Below are 21,887 nucleotides of genomic sequence, written 5' to 3'. Positions count from 1 at the left end.
ATAAAGTAGTAGATAGCAACAGTTACAGTTTTAGAAGTTAGGATAGCAGTTCCTCTCGGCAGTGCTAATGATTGGAGGGAACTAATTACATAGGTATTGTTCAGTGTGTTAGAACTCACTGGGCCTCACATTTGAGATTTGTCCCCTCGAATAAGACATCGTTTGCATCTGATGTCAGCAGTTGTACATGCCACAAGCCTCCATGGCATTGACATGCATTCACCTTTCATTTCAAGGTCATGGGGCAGGAGATGTAGGAGAAATATCCATTTCCTTGGGGCCTAAATTATATTAGTCACAAGAGCAGATGTTTAGGGTTACAGGTCACAAGTGCAGATCCCAACCAACAGATGGCCTATGGGCTTCACCTTCAATGAATTTCTGTGTTTGTGACCTACAGGGCTCTCTGAAACATAGGGCCCAGATCAGGGACTGCCCTCGCCCTGATCTAAGACGGTTCTGATCCAGTTAGAATTAAGAAAAAAAATTTTTTAATGTTTTTATTTATTTTTGAGACAGAGAGACAGAGCATGAGCAGGGAAGGGGCAGAGAGAGAGGGAGACACAGAATCTGAAGCAGGCTCCAGGCTGTGAGCTGTCAGCACAGAGCCCGATGCAGGGCGTGAACTCACAGAGTGTGAGATCATGACCTGAGCTGAAGTCAGATGCTTAACCAACTGAGCCACCCAGGCGCCCCAGTGATCCAGTTAGAATTTAACTGGTACATGTGTCTGGCGACTAAGGTGTTTGCTGGCCACAACTAGTTTTACCCATTGCTTCTAGATATTTTTCCCATTCTTGAGGGTACTTTCTCATAAAATTCTATTTCTTTGCTGTATTACCTTCAGGTTATATCTAAGAATGTTCAAACTCCAATAAAAAGAAGAGAAAGAACAATTTGATCCCCAAATAAACGTGGACCTGGTTTAAACCCATGGATTTATTACATTCATTTGATTAGCTGTAGTCCATTTTTGTCCTCCCTACAATGCGTAGAAAGCTATGAAGTTCTAAACTGAGGTCTTGTAGCAGCCTATGTTGATTGTTCAGTGTCAAATTCAATGTCAATTCTATACATGACCAGTTCACTGCTAATTAGATGTGTTTGCAATTTGCAATTTCTTATATCCTGGGAATTAAACTCTCAGAGGCTTGAGTATGGAGAAATGACCTAAGGAAGGGACCCAGATTCAGAGAGGTATGTCACTAGTTTATCGCTTCTGCAGGCAGGTATTCACCCAGATCATCAGAAGAAAGCATTGGGAGGCTTCCCTTTGTACTCTGTCAGACAGCTGATACCATCCTGTTTCAGCTGTCCCCCACAAGGGAAGAGACAGGCCTTTTAAAAGAAAACTGCAGCATGCTCTGAGGAGTCTCCTGGGTAACCCAGAGAGACCTGGAAGAAATCTGCCAGCATGGAAAACCAATGATTTGGGGTGGGGTGAATAGAGAAACAGAGAGAAAGCAAAGAGGGAAAATGAGAAATTTCACTTATCTTTATGTCACGGCAAGATGTTCTGTAGGCAACCATGCATTATTTCAAAGTGAAAGAAGAGAGAAACAACTTTTGGGAACTTTATAATTGTGCATAGTATGTATTAAACACCTTGCAAAAATCAATTTATAAGCACCCAAAAGAAAATGAAGGATTGAAAAAAAGTACAGAGAAAAGCATGTCTGCCTAATCTATTTTTTTTTTTCTCTAACAGAGTAATAGAATTGAGGAATCAATAGTTATAATTAGCCTGATTGTCCAAAGGGGACTGGACGTAATATAGATGCAAAGCGTATCATCTTTGTTAAATTTCTAGTCCTGGGCTGCTTGGCAAACGTCTCCAAAATGGAGAAGACAGAGGAAAGGATTTAGCTCATTTGGGGTGTAAAAGAGGCTTCTTCTGAGCAATGCCTGTGTCATCCTACAGTGGAAAAGGTGTGGTAAGCACTGATATATCAAATTCCTTAAGGATGTCATGCCTGTTCCTTTTTCACACCTTTATTAATTACTTAGATGAAGGTCAACGGTCAGACTCTTGGGTGTTCACAGGAGAGTTTTCCCATCAAGTCTGTCGCTCCTGACATTAGAAGGTATATCTGCTCCCCTCCTCATACCCGTTATACCCCCAACCACCACATACCTGGTCAAACTTTCAATGAAGTTTATTTTAACAACACTCAATTGAAATGGGGCAAAAAGAAAAAAAAAATCTCTGAAGATAATGGAAGGAAAGGAAAGGAAATTATCAAAGCGAATTATCAAAATTATCAAAAAGTTGACTCTATTCCTTCTCCATCTTGTCTATTACTGCTTATAGATCTGGCCTTTCATTATTTCCTGTTTGAATTGCTCTAAAAGCTTCATATTCCTAAGACATCATTTTATATTCATCTGGACTTGTTTTCAGAGGTATTTCATAAACATAAATTTGACTGCTACTTTCCTGCCCGAAACCATTCATCACCCCAAACTTCTTGTCCAAGCACATAGCTCCTTCATAATCGATCTGATATTTTCTTCCAAACTTATCTGCCACCACCACAGAATACCCTTGATTTCAGAGCTCTGACAACTTTCTTTTCCTCCAATATTAGGCTTCTGGTTTCTGTGTGATATTCTACAAAGGCAATGACAGACTGCAGATGAGTGAAAAGTGTTTATTGCAGGAATCACCTTGCCACGAGATGATTTTTTTTTAATTGGTAAGATATAACACAACCTGAATTTTTATTTGGATATCAGAGAAATCATTTTCCAATAATTAATTTTTAGGTTATCTACTTTTTAATAGAGATTTGTAGAACATAGTAAAATGTTTCGACTTCAGAATGTCACTTTTCTTCCCAGGTTTTTTGTTACTTTATACACACATGGTTTATGATTAAGGAAAATCACGAAAAATATGGTCATCCTAGGGATAAGATTTCTTTCATGTTTATCTTCCATTCTCATCCCAGTTTTAATAAAATCTATTTATTGATTTATATGTGACTTAAACTTTGATATAAGCTAATTCTGTGATTAGAGGTATCTACTACAAAAATAGTTTGTGGACATTCTTTTTTTAGAAGTCCATATAGTCATTTGAACATCCAGGAAAAAAAAATTACTCAGAAGGACCTTTTGAAATACTACAGGGGATTGATTACCTCTTGTACAGGATCTGCCTATGACATTTTGCCCTTGTAAGTATTAAATCAGTCACCTAATATGAAAGTAAATACACGACCACAAAAGTAAACATCTGCTTTCCATGCCAAGAAAACAAATGATTTTAAAGGTCAATTACAGAAAAATAATTTTTTTATTACCCATCTAGAATTTTTATATATTTTAAACTAGTTTCAATTTAAGACAATTTCACCCACATCTGGTTATAATCTGCATTTTCCTTATCCCAAATAATGACATTTGATAGAAAAAAATCCAACACAATATGAAATTTTAGATGAGTCTACACACACACACACACACACACACACACACACACACATATAACTCAGCTGAAGTCCACAAATCAGCTAAAACGCATCAACAATTAGAAGTTCAGTAGATCATAGATTTGCTGATTCTTTTGTTCTTAGTCCAATAGAATATTTATTCAACAGATGACTACTGGCATTGTTAGAAGGCAGTAATGCATCGAAACCATGTTTGCTTAGCCTAGCAAAATAATAAATTGTGCTGTGTTTATCCTTTTGTTTCAAAGGCCAACTGTTGGCTTTATTTAATACCCTCTTAACATGCTAATAGCTCCTAATGGTCACATCAGCCATCAGTTAAACAAACCATTAGTTTGAGAAAAGAAATTTCAATAAAGGCAGTTCACTAATTTGTTGATTGTTAATGGACATTAGCCCATTCAGGACCTTAGCCTAGACATACAGTTTAACTCAGAATCTATTATAGCAGTTCTCCATACATAGCAAAGGGGCTAATTCAGCATTCTAAGTACTTCTATTACCACAAGACACGCTACCTAGATTTTTATATGCAAATTAGATGTTTTTAATCTGTAACATACACATAAAAAAAGAACCTGCCAAAAATAAATTGACTTTCAAATTCTATAATTTTCACACGGTTTATGATTAAGGATAAATTTACAAGGGTCTTCTTAACCTCTTTTTCAATTATTAAGGCACTGTTACAGCTATTTTCGTGTTAGAGCTAGTCATTCCTGTTTTAGATACAAAATGTATAAAATACCCTTTATACAATCAAAACACCACATTATTATGCTGCAAAAATGAAAATCAAAGACATTTTTTATCAATAAGATTTTGCTGTTCCCTTCATGCTTGCCTTCACCGACAAGAGCCTAAATTGCTGAAAACATTTTTTGTGTTGCACTTTTCAACTAATTTGTTTATTTAATTTTTAAATACAAATGGGATTGATGCCTGTTTTCAGAACTCTTACTCACAATCTGATATTTGAGGACATAAAGAAAAACTAACACATGGTTCGTCAATTTTAAAAGGTAAGATACTAACACGTTTGCTTTCCTAGTTGAATTATTTTTCCTGTGATACTCCAGGACTCGTATAAAACTACCCAGATCCCGTCTACTTCAGTGTAAACTCAATTATATACATTGACAGACACCAAAACACACACAGGACTGTGGAAAATCATTTAATTGTAGGCATATTTTACACATATGCCATTCATATTGCCCAGTAATAGGGTAAGGAGTACACAATTAGATTTGGCTTGTAGTATGAAAGCCAAGCGGTGAATGTACCCACGATTTCACTTTTTTTTTTCTCCTCTCTATCTTGAATGCTGGCTGAGGTGAGCCTGAAGATTACTGGCACTTTCAAGGTATTATCATCATACCCCATCATCTATTACGTTAAACAATTCATGGTGAAAAGGTTTCAGGCGATTAAAATAACCAAAGATTTAGGGATCAAGTTTCTCAGCTTTGAAATTTGAAGAAATATCTAATGGGCGTACAGCATTCTCACAAACAAAATGATTCTCCTTCATGCCATTTAATCATTTAATTACCGTAAAGTGTAGGAACCAAATGTCCTGGTCATACAATCACCTAATTACCATGACTGGACCATACAATAGCTTGTGTGTGCACATTTGTAAAACCATAATAGTCTAATGGAAAATACTCCAATGCATTTTATATAAAGCTCCAAATTTAAAATAAATGAAGCAGCCACAATTTAATCTTCTTCTTTTTAATCTTTGAAAAGAAAAATTACTGAAAGTAGATACCTCTGAGGAACAACCCCTATGTTTAGATATTAAACTTGCAAAACTTTTCCTGAAAAGTTCTTAGGAGGATAACTACTTGTCTATTTTAATCTATGTCTAAATTATACGTTACTGTTATTTCATGTGCCATGTTGTACTTTTAACATATTTTGAAACTTATGTGCGTTTTTAACAAAAATATATAAAAATTCAACATATGGTTAATTGAAAAAATATCAATATTTCTACGTCTTGAAATGTCATAACCACCATTTCAATAACCTAATTAGCATTCAATAAAATAATAAAGTAATCATTTTATTTACTCGAGAATTCAATTCATAAACATTCATTAAAATACAGGCCTTATAGGGTTGCAGTGAGAATTAAATATGATACATAATACAGTGAAGAATTAAGACTCCTTAAACTTTAGATAGCTATCTAGATATAAAAATAGAATCTAGATGGTGGAGATCCAGAGCGAGAGAGGATGATTATGCCCTCTTTGTGAAGGGGAATGAACAATATCCAATAATTAATAAAGCCAAGCAGTCCCTTTATTTACTCTTATCTAATACTGTCTCCCATTCTACCTTACAATCATACTCATGTTTAACTTGTTATTCTGCTCACAAGGAAACCAGCTGATAACACAGGGTTCATTTTTTATTGCACCATTGATATTGAGATGATAAGTTGGCAACTGTAATTGTTTCTCCCCCATAGCTCATTACAAAGTCCCCATGTTGATGTATCAAGTCATGGAGTAATTCAATTGATTCAAAACTATGATTGGATTCAATGGCCTTCAATTGCCTCTTTTTCACAAAGCAAATATTTTTAGCTAAGAGATATTTTACTTTACCAGTATATGAGCTTAACGTGATTAATTAACTAAGATGCTGAGTTCTACTGTGTCATGAAATCCACATCAACCATCACTGTAAATGGTAAATACAGCAACTGGCAGGGGATGAGGGGGTGGAGGATGGAGTAATGACTTGGAAAGTCTTATCGTCCAACAGCTGTTACACACCCAGCCCTAACATCCTATCAGTTGATTTTGTATTTACCACACTTCTAATCATGGCACCTTTGTCCCAGGTCTAAAATACATCTGTAACCCAGTCCTTCCTTTAAATTTCCAAAACATTTACCCTTTTCTCAATGTTGTCCCATTATTCCAGATTACTCACTTTGGAGCTCACTTCTATGACAGCCTCCCAGCCAGGATGAACCTGCCTGTTGCCAGCACATCTTTATACATTTGTCCCAGGGGCACAAGGAGCCCTCTTTCTATACATGCCTGTGACTGTGTTTCTGTCTTCTTCAGTGGGGTTTACTTTATGACCATCATCATTATTTGCTGACTCTAAATTTCCTTTCATCGCTTTCATTCATTTATTCACTCAAGAAATATAATTGAGCACCTTATTATGTGGCAGCATTGCTCAAGATCACGGGAAATAAGCAGTGACTTTAAAGACTGGAGATAGCAGAGAAAGCAGAGATTAATTATAGTTTTGAAGAACTGTATCCAACCCTTCTGAGTTCTCTTACTTTTCATGCATTAAGTTCCTTCACTGATGATTTGATTACTTATCTTATAAGGAGTTTTCAGGAATGTTTCACCCAGAACCTTTCCTAATTTGGTTAAAGAATTCTGATAAACTTGTTAAAATCGTCAAAGGTGATTCTCCTAGAAATTGTGTCATGATTGATGGAAAGAAAATGGCATTATAATATCAGTTCTTCCTTTTGCATGTGTAAGACACAGCTAGAAATTACTAAAGTGTAGTCAGTCTTTTTATTTTTAGAATTGATTATAAAACTGGTTGTGCCTATAACTATAAAATGAAATAATATTTCACATTGTACAATATGACCATATCTAGACATTACACTTTAAAAGAGCTCAAGGGGCGCCTGGGTGGCTCAGTCGGCTGGGCGTCCGACTTCGGCTCAGGTCATGATCTCGCGGTCTGTGAGTTCGAGCCCCGCGTCGGGCTCTGTGCTGACAGCTCAGAGCCTGGAGCCTGTTTCAGATTCTGTGTCTCCCTCTCTCTCTGCCCCTCCCCTATTCATGCTCTGTCTCTCCCTGTCTCAAAAATAAAATAAAAAATGTTAAAAAAAAAATTTAAAAGAGCTCAACCCAGTAAGGTAGAATGTGAATCATTTTAGTCAGCTTTCAGAGTATAGGAGAGATCACAAAATGGAAACTGAGGAACATGCAAATTTCCCTCTGGTCAGGTGATTCTTCAATCTTTTATTATATTCTTTATTGGCAAATCTGTGTGACATTCCAGAATCTGTCTTTGCTTACAACTTAGAGGAGCTGGTTGCAATAAAAGCAGATTTCCAGTATGGGGATATCCAGTGGCACCTGAGTGATGGTCATCCTCTTCCATCAGGTAGAGTGTGCACTTTCCACACGTCCATATCCTCACCACTCCTTATTGCCATGCACCCAGCTTGTTTCATTCATGTTTCTTATTTGGCTAATCCTATAAGCATTTGAGTTGTGGACCATGACCCACATTAGCCAGGGTGATAAAAGAAGAAGCCGCTGAGTATTGGAATTCTAAGTAATTAATTGAGGTAAGAAATAGGACGCTCTCTCAAGTCGCATCCAGTCTGAAAATTATTCTAATCCTACCCAAATCCAAAGAATGGTTCCCACATTTCCCAGCATATTTGAAAGAAGGCAACGTTTTATAGTACACATTTTTGGGAAGAAAGCATTTATTGCCAAAGTGGAAAAGCTATAAAAAAAAAAAAAAAGCATCCCATAAAGTCACTGGACTTTACTAGATGGTCTCTTAGCAATAGTAAGATTCATTCTTTCTCAGAACAAATTCTCTGGGGATCTGTTGTCATCTCAGATACAAATGAATAGGTTAAGGTGGTTTGGTGTGGTTTAACATGCAATTAGCAAGGGATAACACATAACCAGCAAAAGATGCTCCAAGATGGCTTGCATCAGCTTTATTAGGGTGTGGAACATGGGCCAAGAACAATGCCTTCCACGTAGTAGACCTTCAATAAATATTTTTGGAATACTTGGATAGAAAGATTAACTAATTAAAAATGACCCCCAAATTGTGAATATTTGTTAGCACTTCTTCTCATGGCTTACATTTATCTCCAAGTCCCTACTAATCTTCATTTACCATGACAATCACATTGAAGTCTTAGCTGAACATTACTTTTATTTTGTTAAATAGGAGTTGATAGTTCACCTATCTATTAACTTTTCTATAGTTTGATATTAACAGGTTAGCTCTTCTCAGTTAATCCTTCTGTATTGTCTTCAGAAGGTCCTGAACAACAAAAAGCCATTTAAATGCATGGACACGAAAACTCACCTTTAATGTTTACAGACATTACTCCAGAGTACTGGTACTAAGCAGCATACTTTATTATGTGGTACCTAAACGGTACTGATTTCCATTTGGTTGTAATAAGCACTTCAAGTACATGATAGCCAGCCATGCTGTGATATTGGCTATGAGCAGAAGAGGCAAATACAATTAAATAGACTATATATATATATATATATATAGTTAGATTGTAAAATGGCAGAGTTAAAAGGACCTGATGTCAGCCCTGGTGTTTCCCAGTACTTCTCAGCTAGAAGTGCTGGAACCTCCCATCATGTGTCCACCTACAGTTGGTTTCTTGACTGGCAGGAGAAGGAAAGGTGAATATTTCATATCTATTCTTAGGAGATGAAATCTCACACGCACACACCTGACCCAAGGTGCAATGTCTCTTTACTTACCTTACCTGGCTCTCTCTTTCCTTTTGTGTTAGAAGTGCTCTCTTAAGTGGGCTTACAGGCCACTGAGGTGGATCCTAGAACTTCTTCTTTTATCCCTAACTCATTGTCATTTAGGGTTTGAATGAACCGTTCAAACGTCGCTAAGGCCTTCAGTACAGTTCGAAGCTAAGACCCCTACTGCTGTGACCCAGCTGTGGGTACTGCATTCCTTTTATTACAAGTGTCTCTTTGAATAACCTCAAGTTTGCATAGTCCCTTCGGAGGGTGCTCTGTGTGCTTCTGCTGGAGGCAGGAATAGATATTAGGTCATTTCCCTTCGCTCCGTTCCATCTTGCCCTCAGCCTAGCTGATTTATGACACCTCACGACATTATTCAAGGACTTGTAGTCAAGAAGGATCTATGCGGTCACACTTTGAAGCATTCCTGATGTTCCAACCACAGAACGGTGAGACACAAATAAAAAGAGGAGAAAAAAACCAGACATCAGGAACCAAACAAAAACAAAATGAGGCAAAACAAAAACATACACAGGAGGCGGTGAGAGGGGCTGAGGCCACTGCCTGCTGTGTTTTTGAGTTATGAACAGAATAGGCGTGGTGTTTGGCTTCTTTAGGGAAGCAGAAACTGAAGTTGATCCCTACAAGTCAGATCTAGTTTCGTGAAACCAGGAGCTGGAGTAGAATTCCCTGCACATGAAAGGAAGCTGAAGGCATAGCTGCCTGCTAATGCAGAGACTATGGCAAATACCAAATTGCAGTCTGGATGGGCAGGAATACGCACACAAAGCCAGAACATGAAGTGACTCAAGCCGCCTGCTGGTTGAGTTACTAGTTTGGAGACAGATACATGATCACGAAGGTGCGAGAGCTATGAAATGCCATGTGAGACCTGGTTCTAGATTAGAGGTTCACGTTTTCCCTCTGTCTAGAATCCCCTTCCCACCAGCACCATCTACCTGAGCTCCTTCCCATCCTCCGGGGATCTGTTCAAACGCCAGTTCTTCCAACAAACACTCTTAGCACATTTTTACCAGTCCTACAAGTAGGATGGCTTCCCAGCAGTTTTTCATACATGCATCTTGTGAAAGTCAAGTTTAAGTGTATGCCATAGTGGTAACTCTGACCTGAGTATATGAAGACCTCAGGCCAAATCCTGATCCAGCCACTCACATCTGGATAATATTGAGTGTTGAACCAAACTCTCCAAACCTCAGTCTGCTTCCGTGTAAAAACAGGGCTGTGTGTCTGGTACCCAGTAAGCCTTCAGTGATATGAACGACTCCTTTCGTGTACGTCTCTTATACTATAAGATTCTGTTTCAAGTGATCTGTGTGATAGAGTCTGGCTTATTTAGCTTTGCGTTCTGACTCTGTCCTTTAGTGCCTACATGACCATAAGTGAGGGTGACAGGTCTGCTGGGAAATAATACTGAAAAGAAACCCTCCCGGAAAGAATAAAACATTCTGTTAGTAAAATCAAGATTTTTAAATCCATTCAGTCTGTATCAGAAATTAAATAATACATCTACTTTTTTAAAGATGATAACACTTCACACCCATTAAAAATGGTATTATATATGTGTATGTGTATATATAATATATAAATTACATGTAATATAGATATAATACATATACATATAATATGTAATCTACAAATGTGTATATATATATGTATATATACACACACACACACACATATATATAAATAATAAGTATCGGTGAGGATGTGAAGAGATTGGAATCCTTGTGCTCTGCTGGTAGGAATATAAAATTCTGGAAACCATTTTGGAAAACAATACGGTGTTTCCTCCAAAAATGTAGAAAAAGAATTGCTTCTCGGCCTTTTGGCTAAGATCAAGCATAAAAAAATGTGGAGAAAGAACTACCATACAATCCAGCAATCCCACTGTGGGCATATACCCAAAAGAACTTGAAAGCAAGGGCTCAAACAGATATTTGTATACCTGTGCGCATAGCAGCCTTGTTCATAACAGCCAAAAGGTGGAAGTGACCAAAGTACCCATCAACAAATGAACAGATAAACAAAACATGGTTTACACATACAATGGAATATTATTCGACCTTAAAAAGGAGAAAATTCGGACACATGCTGCAACATGGATGAACCCTGACAATATTAGCCTACGTGAAATAAGCCAGTCACAATAGGACAAATACTGTAAGATTCCACTAGAATAGTCAAACTGATAAAGAAAGTAGAATGGTGGCTGTCAAGGGGCCCAGGGGAGGGGAGAGCGGGTTTGGAGTTTTACTTTGGGAAGATGAAAAACGTCCTGGAGACAGATAGTGGTGATGGTTGCACGACATTGTGAATGTGGTCAATGCCACTGACATGTTCATTTAAACAGTCAAAATGGTAAGTTTTACGTTTTGCATGTTCTATCACAATAAAAAAGATGGTAAAACAGAGTAAACTAAGAGGCGTTCAACAAAATCACACAATTCCTACATTCTTTTTCCTCCCGGCATGCTTACTTGTTTTTGCTGCTTAACTTTGAGGTCAATGAGCTAGTATTTCTTTCTTATTCAAATTGGAAATTGCATGTTAGGTCAAATTAAGACTATTAATCAAAGACATGCCAAGTGTATTTTCTAAGTTCCCTGACTTTCCGGATTAATTTCTGATCCCAGCACCCAGAACTGCCAGGTGATGTGTGAATTTTAGGGGAGAGTGTAAAAGTGAGTTCATATTAACATGTGATGTCCAGAGTGAAAATCATCCTTGGGTTAAAGAAGCACTATTCTGAGTACTTTCCTACAAATGAGACACATATGCACGCAAGTTTAGCTGCAAATGATAATGTAAGCAGTTTCCTATTAAGTAGAAAGCTTAGCAGAACTATTTCAAAGGCAACACACCTATGCAGAGTAATAAAATAAAAGAGTGCTTTTTTTTATTCTCTCTTCAGTGAGTTGCTAGGTGCAGTGAGCAATTTGGGTGGTACCGGTGGGGAACAAAATGCTATTTTCGGCTTCTCTGCTGGGGAGATATTTTCTGGTGTTTGTGCTGTATATATTTATCTCATCGGAGAGCCTGTCCCTCACACCTTTTTTGTCTTTTTGGATGTAAGTCTAATAATCATTTCCCCCGAGGTAGAGAAGCAGGAGATTTGTGTTCACCCCGAGGACCACTCAATAATCAAGTTGTTAAAACAGACGGGACTTTTCACTGCTCTCTCCTACCCTCCTTGGCTAAGACTGCTACCTCAGAGACCCATTTTCCTGGATTTCTGATTATCTTCTTTTTTTCCCCAACATTTCCTTTGGCTACCTCCAATAATTTTTTTGACCCTTAAACTTGCCTCCAACATTCCTCCTTGACTTCTCCATTTTGAGGACTCACGTTAGGCTGTGCGGAAGCCAAACACATTTTGCCCCTTGAACACAGCAAGGAGGTAGGGGTCTGGCCTCGCACGAGTCATAGTAACTGATACAGGAGCTGAAAGTGTTTTGGAGGGGTGAACGACTTCAATAACAAAGAATTTATGATAAATCATGTTCATTGATCTTCATCTGGCAGTGAAGAAAGAACTGGTCTGCTTGTTATTATTTTTTTTAATTACCAGATACTCTTTCATATCTTAAACATTATTAGAATACCTCTTGGAGGGGCACCTGGGTGACTCAGTCTGTTAAGGGTCAGACTCTCGATTTCTGTTCAGGTCATGATCGAGCCCTGTGTCAGACTCCACACTGACGCACTGCTTGGGAGTCTCTCTCTCTCTGCCCCTCCCCCACTCGCTTTCGCATGCTCTCCTTTTCCTCTCAAAATAAATATATAAACACTAAAAAAATAATAATAATACCTCTTGGCACCATTCCCATTCCCAAAGTTTGTTGGTAATACACAAGAACTATGGGCAAAGGGCAGTGGTAAAAGGCAGGAAGTGAAGGGAAAGCATTCAATGATAGGTGAAGGAACAGGGGAAGAAGGATGATGAGAAATTACATGTTGTACCCATGCTGGCAAGATGCCAGGAAGGACTGACGGAGGATCCTAAGTCGTGGTCCCTAAGGTACCTTCTTCCTCACAGCTGGCATATGACTTTCACAAAGAAGGGAAGGTAAACCATCTTTTCTCCAGGCCAACTTACAGTTTTCCACTTTGGTGTCTTGGCAAATAGAAGTATTACACATCACTTGCCAATAAAAATAGTAGTACTGAGGTTCGTGAATTATATTCTTTACAGATTAAAGTTGGTTCAAGTAAGCTGTGCAGTCACATCCCTTTCACTTGCTTTCTAGTGTGTTCTAATGTGTTCAAGCAAAAGACAGGGAAGTAGTGGGCAAGGAACTGCGTTCAGACTGCTAAATATGATATCCCCGTGTGTACTCGAGACATGTGAACATTTAAAATGACTCACTTAAGGGGCGCCTGGGTGGCTCAGTCGGTTGAATGTCCTACTTCGGCTCAGGTCATGATCTCACAGTTCGTGAGTTCGAGCCCCGTGTCGAGCTCTGTGCTGAGAGCTCGGAGCCTGGAGCCTGCTTCGGATTCTGTGTCTCCTTCTCTCTCTGCCCCTCCCCCACTCACGCTCTGTCTATATCAAAAAATGAATAAACGTCAAAAAAAATTTTTTTTTAAACGTCTCACTTCAGGGGCACCTGGGTGGCTCAGTCAGTTAAAGAGTTTGACTTCGGCTCAGGTCTGGATCTCCCAGTTTGTGGGTTCGGGCCCCTCATCAGGCTCTGTGCTGACAGCTCAGAGCCTGGAGCCTGCTTTGGATTCTGTGTCTCCCTCTCTCTCTGTTCCTCCCCCATTCATGCTCTGTCTCTTTCTGCCTCTCTAAAATAAATAAAAGTTTTAAAAAAATTAAAATGACTCACTTCATGACCTATTGTGTTTAAAACATGTTTTTATTTTATTTTATTTTATTTTATTTTATTTTATTTTATTTTCAGAGAGAGAGAGAGAGCATGCAAGCAGGGGACAGACAGAGAGAGAAAAGGAGGGAGACAAAGGAATAGAGAGGGAATCCCAAGCAGGTTCCATACTATCAGCACGGACCCCGACAGGGGATCGAACCCACAAACCTTGAGACCATGACCTGAGCCAAAACGAAGAGTCAGATGCTCAACTGACTGAGCTCCCCAGGCTCCCCTAAAACATGTTTTTAAAAGTATCAAGCTCCTTGCCTCACCACACATCCAAAAGGCTACAGCTGTGTATTTGTTATTTTCTGAAACACAAATTTGAGAACGTAAATGGGAGTTTGTGGCACAGCTGTGCATATCATCCTCTACGTCCACGGATGGGCAAAGAGGTTGGGCCAAGCTGCTTTCTGCCTTCCTCCACATTGTTTGTCCTTATTTCTTCTGTATCACTTGTGTGATACTTTATGGTTACAAAGCACCACTCTAGACCTTGATTCTCATAACTCTGAGGTGGACGGCTGTTACCTCATTGTACAGAGAGAGAAATAAGTCCTCTTACACAGCGTTCCAAAGGGGAGTAGATTTATGAACTACCTTTCACAGAGAAAACTGCCTCCCAAAGCACAGCATTTCTATGCGCAAAACTGTGCACTGTTCCCTTATTTCCTGCCACATTAAATCCAAGCACCTTCGCCTGGTTTTTAACTCCCGCCCCCCCAACTCAGATCTGTGGCAATATCCTGCAGATCCAACCTTTGTAATTCACCAATTTTTCTTAACAGAGAGTCAGGCATGTCCCTAGAAGAGAAAGATCCTATGTAAAATTAAACACTGATGAGCAATTAGGTAGGCCAGGCCTCCCTCTACAGGGCAGGTACCATGCATGATATCCCCAGTTTATTGATGAGACCACACTTCTAATGAGAGAGAGAAGTGTGGTTTGAACTGAATCCCATCTCTTTCGTGTCTGCTGTATATCTTCCTGGGCGCCTCCCACACGCCCTGTTGAGACGTCCGCTAAAAGTGATCATCTAATATTCCCCAGAGCTCACCAGTCCATCGTTAACATGCTCCCAGAAAATAGCAGGCGAAATTATATGTTCACAGTTATGACTGAGAAGATGGGTTCAAATGCCCCCTGCAACAGCCAAGGGTCAGCAACCCTTGTCCAAGAAATATATTTTTAATTATATTTTTTCCAGAAATAAAATTAAGGTCGGTGAGGAGGCCTCGTCTTTCTGAGACAAAATTCAGCTTTCAATTGTACTTATAAAATTGACAGTGTTTTCTAGAGTGCTTTAAGGGGGGACAAAAGCTTGCAGAGAATAAAAGATGGGGATTTATTACACTGCTATTACTTTGCAGCTTTTTATTATTATATTTCCTCTTAATTCTATTGAAAAATCCATACTCTGCTTGAAAACAGATTTTTTATTATTTTCAATTCATAGTAATGCTTTTCACCATGTTTAAATATCACAGCATTATATTTCACTCTTGGTTGAATATAAGGGAGGAGGGTATATTCTTTAGCAGACTTATGCGTCTATTTCATGGAAATTGCAAACACAGGAAGTAGGCAAACATAAAATGTATGTGTTGTTCCACCTTTCAAAAACTCTAGTTTTCCCAGTATCACACAAAGTGTCATGTGAATAGAAGTGTAAATTAGCTGAACACGGATTTTAATAATTCACTCCTCTATTCTCTCTGAACACCAACATTTTTAAATAAAGCCCCATAGTGAAGTTGATTAGCACCAGAAAGACAGCCAAAGACATAAAGGTGATGGGGTAAGTAGAGAATAAAGCAGGATGCAGATCCTTTGATAAAGTTTAGAGAGGTTAAGTAGAAATACAAGAAACAGAAAAATTTGATTTTGCACTAACAAGGCAGAACATTAAGTTAGATCAATATGAATACGGGAAATAGAATGGAAGAAAACTTTATATAGAAACAAGATCACTCAACACTAATCTACAAAATGAATCTTGGCATTAGTATTACAATAAGTGAAAAGGAGACAATTTCAGGTGAGTCTAATCAAAACTTACACAGCATCTAATGTAGGAAAGATACGAGGACCCAAAGTTAAATCCAGATATGTCCCTCCCATTAAGGAGATTCCTAACCAAAAAATACCAGGCATACATAAATACTTAAAATTCAAAGACAAGTATGCTCAGTGTTCCTAGGAATAGAATGAATAAATGTGATGCGGAGAGAATAGCTCCCTATTAACATCCATTATAATATTAGAAAATCATATCACGAAGTTTTAGCAGAAAAAGGAAAATGAGAATCAATTAAGCCCAACTCCTTTATTGTGTAAATGTGAAAACTGAGGACTAGAGATGCTACAAACCAAAATTTCTTGAAAGACACACAGTGCTGGTCACAGTACCGTCTGACCCAGGAACCCAAGTCTCAAAGCTCCATGCGTCATTTTGCCACTAAAAGCGGAGTTAAAATGATACCTACATGATAGAACATGCTAGCTTAATTTCGGATGAATATGCATGCCATTACTTTGTGTTGTTAGCACTTCTGTGAAGTTTAGGATTCTCTCCCCAGCACCACAAAAAAATATTTATCAGTTGTGTTAACTTTCGTAAGTATGTTAGAAATTCAGACCCAGAGACAAATCGGTCAGGAATTTGTCAAGAACATTGCCCCCTCACTCATTCAAAACCGTGGCACTGAATTGAGAGCTAGAAATGGAAAGCGTTGTGAAGCAAAGGAGTATTGAACATGAGGAAACAAGCCTAAAGGAAATGAAGATTGCGATGATGAAGAGCTGAACATGACTTAATAAACAGGAAAGACAAACTAGGAGAAAACAATTCATCCCTGAAAGTCAATGAGATAAAAATTGACTGTTTTTCTCTCCTTGAATTATGTTTGCCTGGTCATTACCTCATTGTCTTCCTTGGAGATGATTTTCCTGAGGTGGCCCTGAGGTAAGGCCTGGAGTACCCAGGGACCTGCTCCTTCCTCCTCTGAGGTAAGCTCCCCTCAGGGGTTGAAGCCACCGCAGGAGCTCTTGTAACCACACCCGGGAAGGACCCACTGAGGAGCCAAGCCAGACGCGGAGAAGCAAGGCCAGGCATGTTTGTCTCTGGCACTGCTCCCTTTCGCCATCCTTCTGTCTCCTTCCTTGATCCAGCACCCTTACTCTCAGCACCCAAAGCCGTCCCCAGGTCCTCTGGGATCTCTTTGAGGGATCAGTGCACTGTAATGTGAATTTACTGTTTGGGGAGAATGAGGATTTAAGAAAAGAAACCCTAAAAAACAGTCTTTCGTAATAGATGATTCTGGAATGAGAGAGAACATTTTGACCTCTGTGTACCTGGGAGGAGTGACATTCAAACCTTTATGCTCCTGTATCCCCTAAAAGAATCTGAAAGTTGGGGTGACTGGGTGATTCGGTTGGTTAAGCACCCAACTCTTGATTTCCGCTCAGGTCACGATCTCGCAGTTGTTGGGCTCGAGCCCCACGCTGGGCTCTGCACCAACAGTGTGGAGCCTGCTTGGGTTTCTCTCTCTCCCTCTCTCTCTGCCCCTCCCCCACTCTCTCTCTTCTCTCTCTCTCTCTCTCTCAAAATGAATAAAATAAACTTTAAAAGAAAGGAATTTTGAAAGTATGTGACTTTTTAAGCTGAGAGTAAAACATTTGCTCAAGTCTAAATACTTGCAAAGAATATAATTTCTAGCATAGGGCAAATATTGAAATTGAAAATATGATATCACCCTTTTGGATGTTTATAATAGCAATTTGATATCATTCTCAACTGAAAATTTTACTAAAAAGCACTTCTTAATGGTTAGAAAATTAACAACACTTCTTTCCTTAAAATTGCATTATCATTTCACTTCTCCCATAGAATTTTTTTCTATGGGAAAATTTATTATTTTGTAATATAGTATTTTTCTTAAATGGTTATCATTATCAAGCTTTCCTGGAAGTATATATTTCATATATATATCATATAAAATTTTGTTCTTATATATATTACCATTACATATGTAAACATACAAATATATTTATAAATACAATAAATATTTTGTGTGTGTGATTTTAGTTTCAGAGACTAAAAAGCTCTAAATGATAAAAGGAAAATTTTTTTAATATTGTAATTATTGTTAATACACTATTGGTCAACACAATGTAAATGTATGCTTGATGGATAATAATTGAATACCAAAGTCAAATTTTATTAGAAAGGCATTTCTTAATGAGATGTATGGAGCTTTCATTCTTCACTCAGTGCATGTAACCATGGGTAAATATTACTTACTGATAAAAATGGGAGGATTTAGCATCAACTCAATTCTTATTTTTCATTTTTATACATAACATGTAAGCATTTAGTTACACAAACCATTAGACGGGAATGAAAAGAATTTTGCTATAATAATGTCTCTCAATTTATTACACTACTTCTGAAGTACCTGACAAAAATCATCACAGCCAACGATTCAATTTGGACCTTCTTTGACGGTGTTGAAAGCAAAACACTGGGATCAAATTCACTTGCAAATGAGTCTGTTACTAAGCAATTATAATTATTCGCTTTCTTAACATCTATGTCGGTTTTTCCCATGGTACCCTTCTACCATGCCCACAGGCTTTTACTTGACAGAGCGATGCACCATCATGTGATTCTGCTCAGGTAAGGGATTTTCCCTTCTCTCGCAGAATGGGGGAAATGAGGTGGGGAATGATGGGAGGGGGCTCTGAGGGTGACCTCAGGCTTATTCAACAGGTAATCGGTTTAGGAAAAGAGTAAATAGAATTTGAAATACCGAGAAATCAGTTCCTTTGAAACTCATGGTGTCCTTGTACCCTTTGGGAAACATTTGTGTTGGCCCAAGTGTACTTACATCCAGTGAGGTGACTATTGCCTTAGAATGTCAGTTAACAAAATAGAGGTAAAATTAGACTTTGGTTTCCTTGACCTGTTTTTCTCTTGTGGTGGCACTTTCACTTTCCTTATATTTTCTGGGACCATTCTTTTTGTTAGGAAAACACCTAAAACTCATTTATTTTAAAGCATGATGGTTGACGATAGCCCAAGCAGTACATTTTACCCTAAAATGTATGGATTTGTGTATTAAAAGGAATCAACAGGGGCGCCTGGGTGGCTCAGTCGGTTAAGCGGCCGACTTCGGCTCAGGTCACGATCTCGTGGTTCTGAGTTCGAGCCCCGCGTCGGGCTCTGTGCTGACTGCTCAGAGCCTGGAGCCTGTTTCAGATTCTGTGTCTCCCTCTCTCTCTCTGACCCTCCCCCGTTCATGCTCTGTCTCTCTCTGTCTCAAAAATAAATAAAAACGTTAAAAAAATTAAAAAAAAAATAAAAGGAATCAACAGCTCAATATTAGGTAAACGGACTTTGATCGTGGATTTCCAGGTATTCGTCAAATGAGACAGAGCTTGAGCAACGGATCTTCTCTGAAGGCACTCCACTCAGGAGTTTATCTGCTCAGAATCCCATGTTGACTTATTGATTGCTTCTTGAAAGCAATGGTGGTAAGTGCCCGCTTGAAAATAACAAAGACAACATTGCACGTCATTTGATATTCAATGGCCAAAGTATCATTGAAAGGAGAAGGCTTTGTAAAGGAGAGATTTAAGCTGAGTGCAAAACAGTGGTTCCGAAGATTTTAAGAGTCACGGTACCCTTGGAAAAATCCAGATACCTATGATTTCAAGATACCCTTCAAACTTATATATGGATTCTTCTACATGTCTGTGGCCATGGAGGTTAGAATCTCCACATTCTCCGAAGAGCAATTTGTAGACTTGCAAGGTAGATGAGAACACAGTAGTATTTCATGCAAGAAAGCAACACACACAAAGATCCAGACATGGCATAGTTGATTAATTGCCACTAGGTCTGTGTAAACTAGAATGCATTACTGAGAAAGGATGGTTGAAGATAATATCAAGATAATAAGCTAAACTATGAAGGATCTTAACTGTCAACAAACTGGCTTTAAAATTAAAAAAAAACACCTTTTTTTTTTTTTTAAACTGGTTAGCTTCATTCAATGGCAGAATTACGGTAGTGTTTGAGAAAGACTACTACAATGGTCAGATAGCTCTTTAAAAAATGACTTTGCAGGGGTGTCCGGGTGGCTTAGTCGGTTAAGCATCCACCTTTGGCTCAGGTCATGATCTTGGGGTTCGTGAGTTTGAGCCCAGTGTTGGGTTCTGTGCTGAAAGCTCAGAGCCTGGAGACTGCTTCAGATTCTGTGTCTCCCTCTCTCTTTCTTCCTCCCCCACTCGCAGTCTTTCTCTCTATCTCTCTCTCTCTCTCTCTCTCTCTCTCTCAAAAATAAACAAACATTAAAAAAATTGTGAATCACTTTGAAAAAAATAAATAAAAATAAAAAATGACTTTGGTTATAATCCAATTAGAGAAGCTGGATTCAAGGGGAAATTACTGGAAACAAAGGGGGTAGTTAAATACTCCTGATATATGCCATGAGAGTTCGGATAATGGCACTCATCATACTGTAGCCATGGAGACTATAAGGGAGGAGTGCATTCCAGAAATATTAAAAAAGTAGAATTGGCATTGATGCATACTCAAATACATGGGAGATGTGAGATAAGAGTGAGAGAAGTAGAAATATTTGTTTTGCATCAATATCCCTATGACAACAATGGTTAGCATTTACTGAATGCCTACTGTTTATGCAACAGCATGTTAGACACTTTGCATTTATTATCTTTGATCACCACCACTGCCCCACAAGGTCAATTTGATTGTTCAATTTTGCAAGGAAAAATTGTGGCTCAAATACATTAAAAGACTGCTTAAGACCGCAGAGTTAGTGCCAAAGCTATAATCCAAACCAGATTTTCCCAATTCTACAATCCACTACTTATAAAAGAGCTAAATATTTGAGGAATTCAAAATTACCATATATTTATATATGGCTTATAATTTTCAAAGAATTTATATGCCCATTTTCTTTTTGGGTCCTCAAAAATTCCCTCTTTATGGGATGATAGAAAGGATATATTATTATTAATCTCCATTTCACAGTGGAAATTGACTTGCTCAAAGTCATACAGTTCTTAAATGCCAAGAATAATGGTGGGTCTTCGTTCCAGTCCCCATCCTGTTCCTCTGCTATACCATCTCACATTTTTCCTACCTCATAACTACAAACTACACTCTTTATTTTAAATAGCTGGCTAGCTTGTAAATGTGAATTAGCATCAAGAGAGACCTAGTGAGAATGTAGTTCAGCCCAACTCCTTGCCAAGTAGTTTGATCCATGAATGAATGTAATATGAACGATGGGCATTTAAAAGAAATCGATAGTCTCTCTCTCTCTCTCTCTCTCTCTCTCTTTTACACACACACACACACACACACACACACACACACACACCATTATGCCAACTTTGGCCGTAAGAATGTAAAACAGAGGAACAACGGAACCCAATTTTCTTAAGTCCTTTCAAAAGCCCAGTTTTATTTTCAAATCTCCTCAGGGACTGAGTTCACAGGCTTAAACTTCTGCATGAGCAATTTAAGTAAGGAAAAATTTTCTGAAATCGGGAATTATAAAACATAAAAACGACTTGCCACCAGAGATCATAGCATTTCTGTCTTTGAAAGACTATAAAATAGTAGAGGCTGCCCTTTGCCTGCAGTGGTTTCGATATGGTTCTAAATGGAAGTAGCCTCTTTGGGAAAGTGGTGGGCCAGGTGACCTTTCACAGTCTCTTTTAGTCTCTAAATTTCATTACTCTGTAATCTTATTAAAGAGATCAAATACATGCAATAATGCCCACTCATTCAGAGGTCAAGCTTCTGGAAACCTCAGGAGTTGATATATAGCCTTAAACTTAAAAGGAAAAAATGAGAAAAAGGAAGCTCTCAAGCATGAAAAGATATTAACTCTTACACTCAGATCATTACACTTATTCTACTGGAAAGGTAAAGCCACTCTCAGATCTCTTCTGGACAGCTGTGTGT

This window comes from Panthera uncia (genome assembly GCF_023721935.1).
Source record: "Panthera uncia isolate 11264 chromosome B2 unlocalized genomic scaffold, Puncia_PCG_1.0 HiC_scaffold_24, whole genome shotgun sequence".
Lineage (NCBI taxonomy): Eukaryota > Metazoa > Chordata > Mammalia > Carnivora > Felidae > Panthera > Panthera uncia.
Note: the sequence above shows the minus strand (reverse complement) of the source record.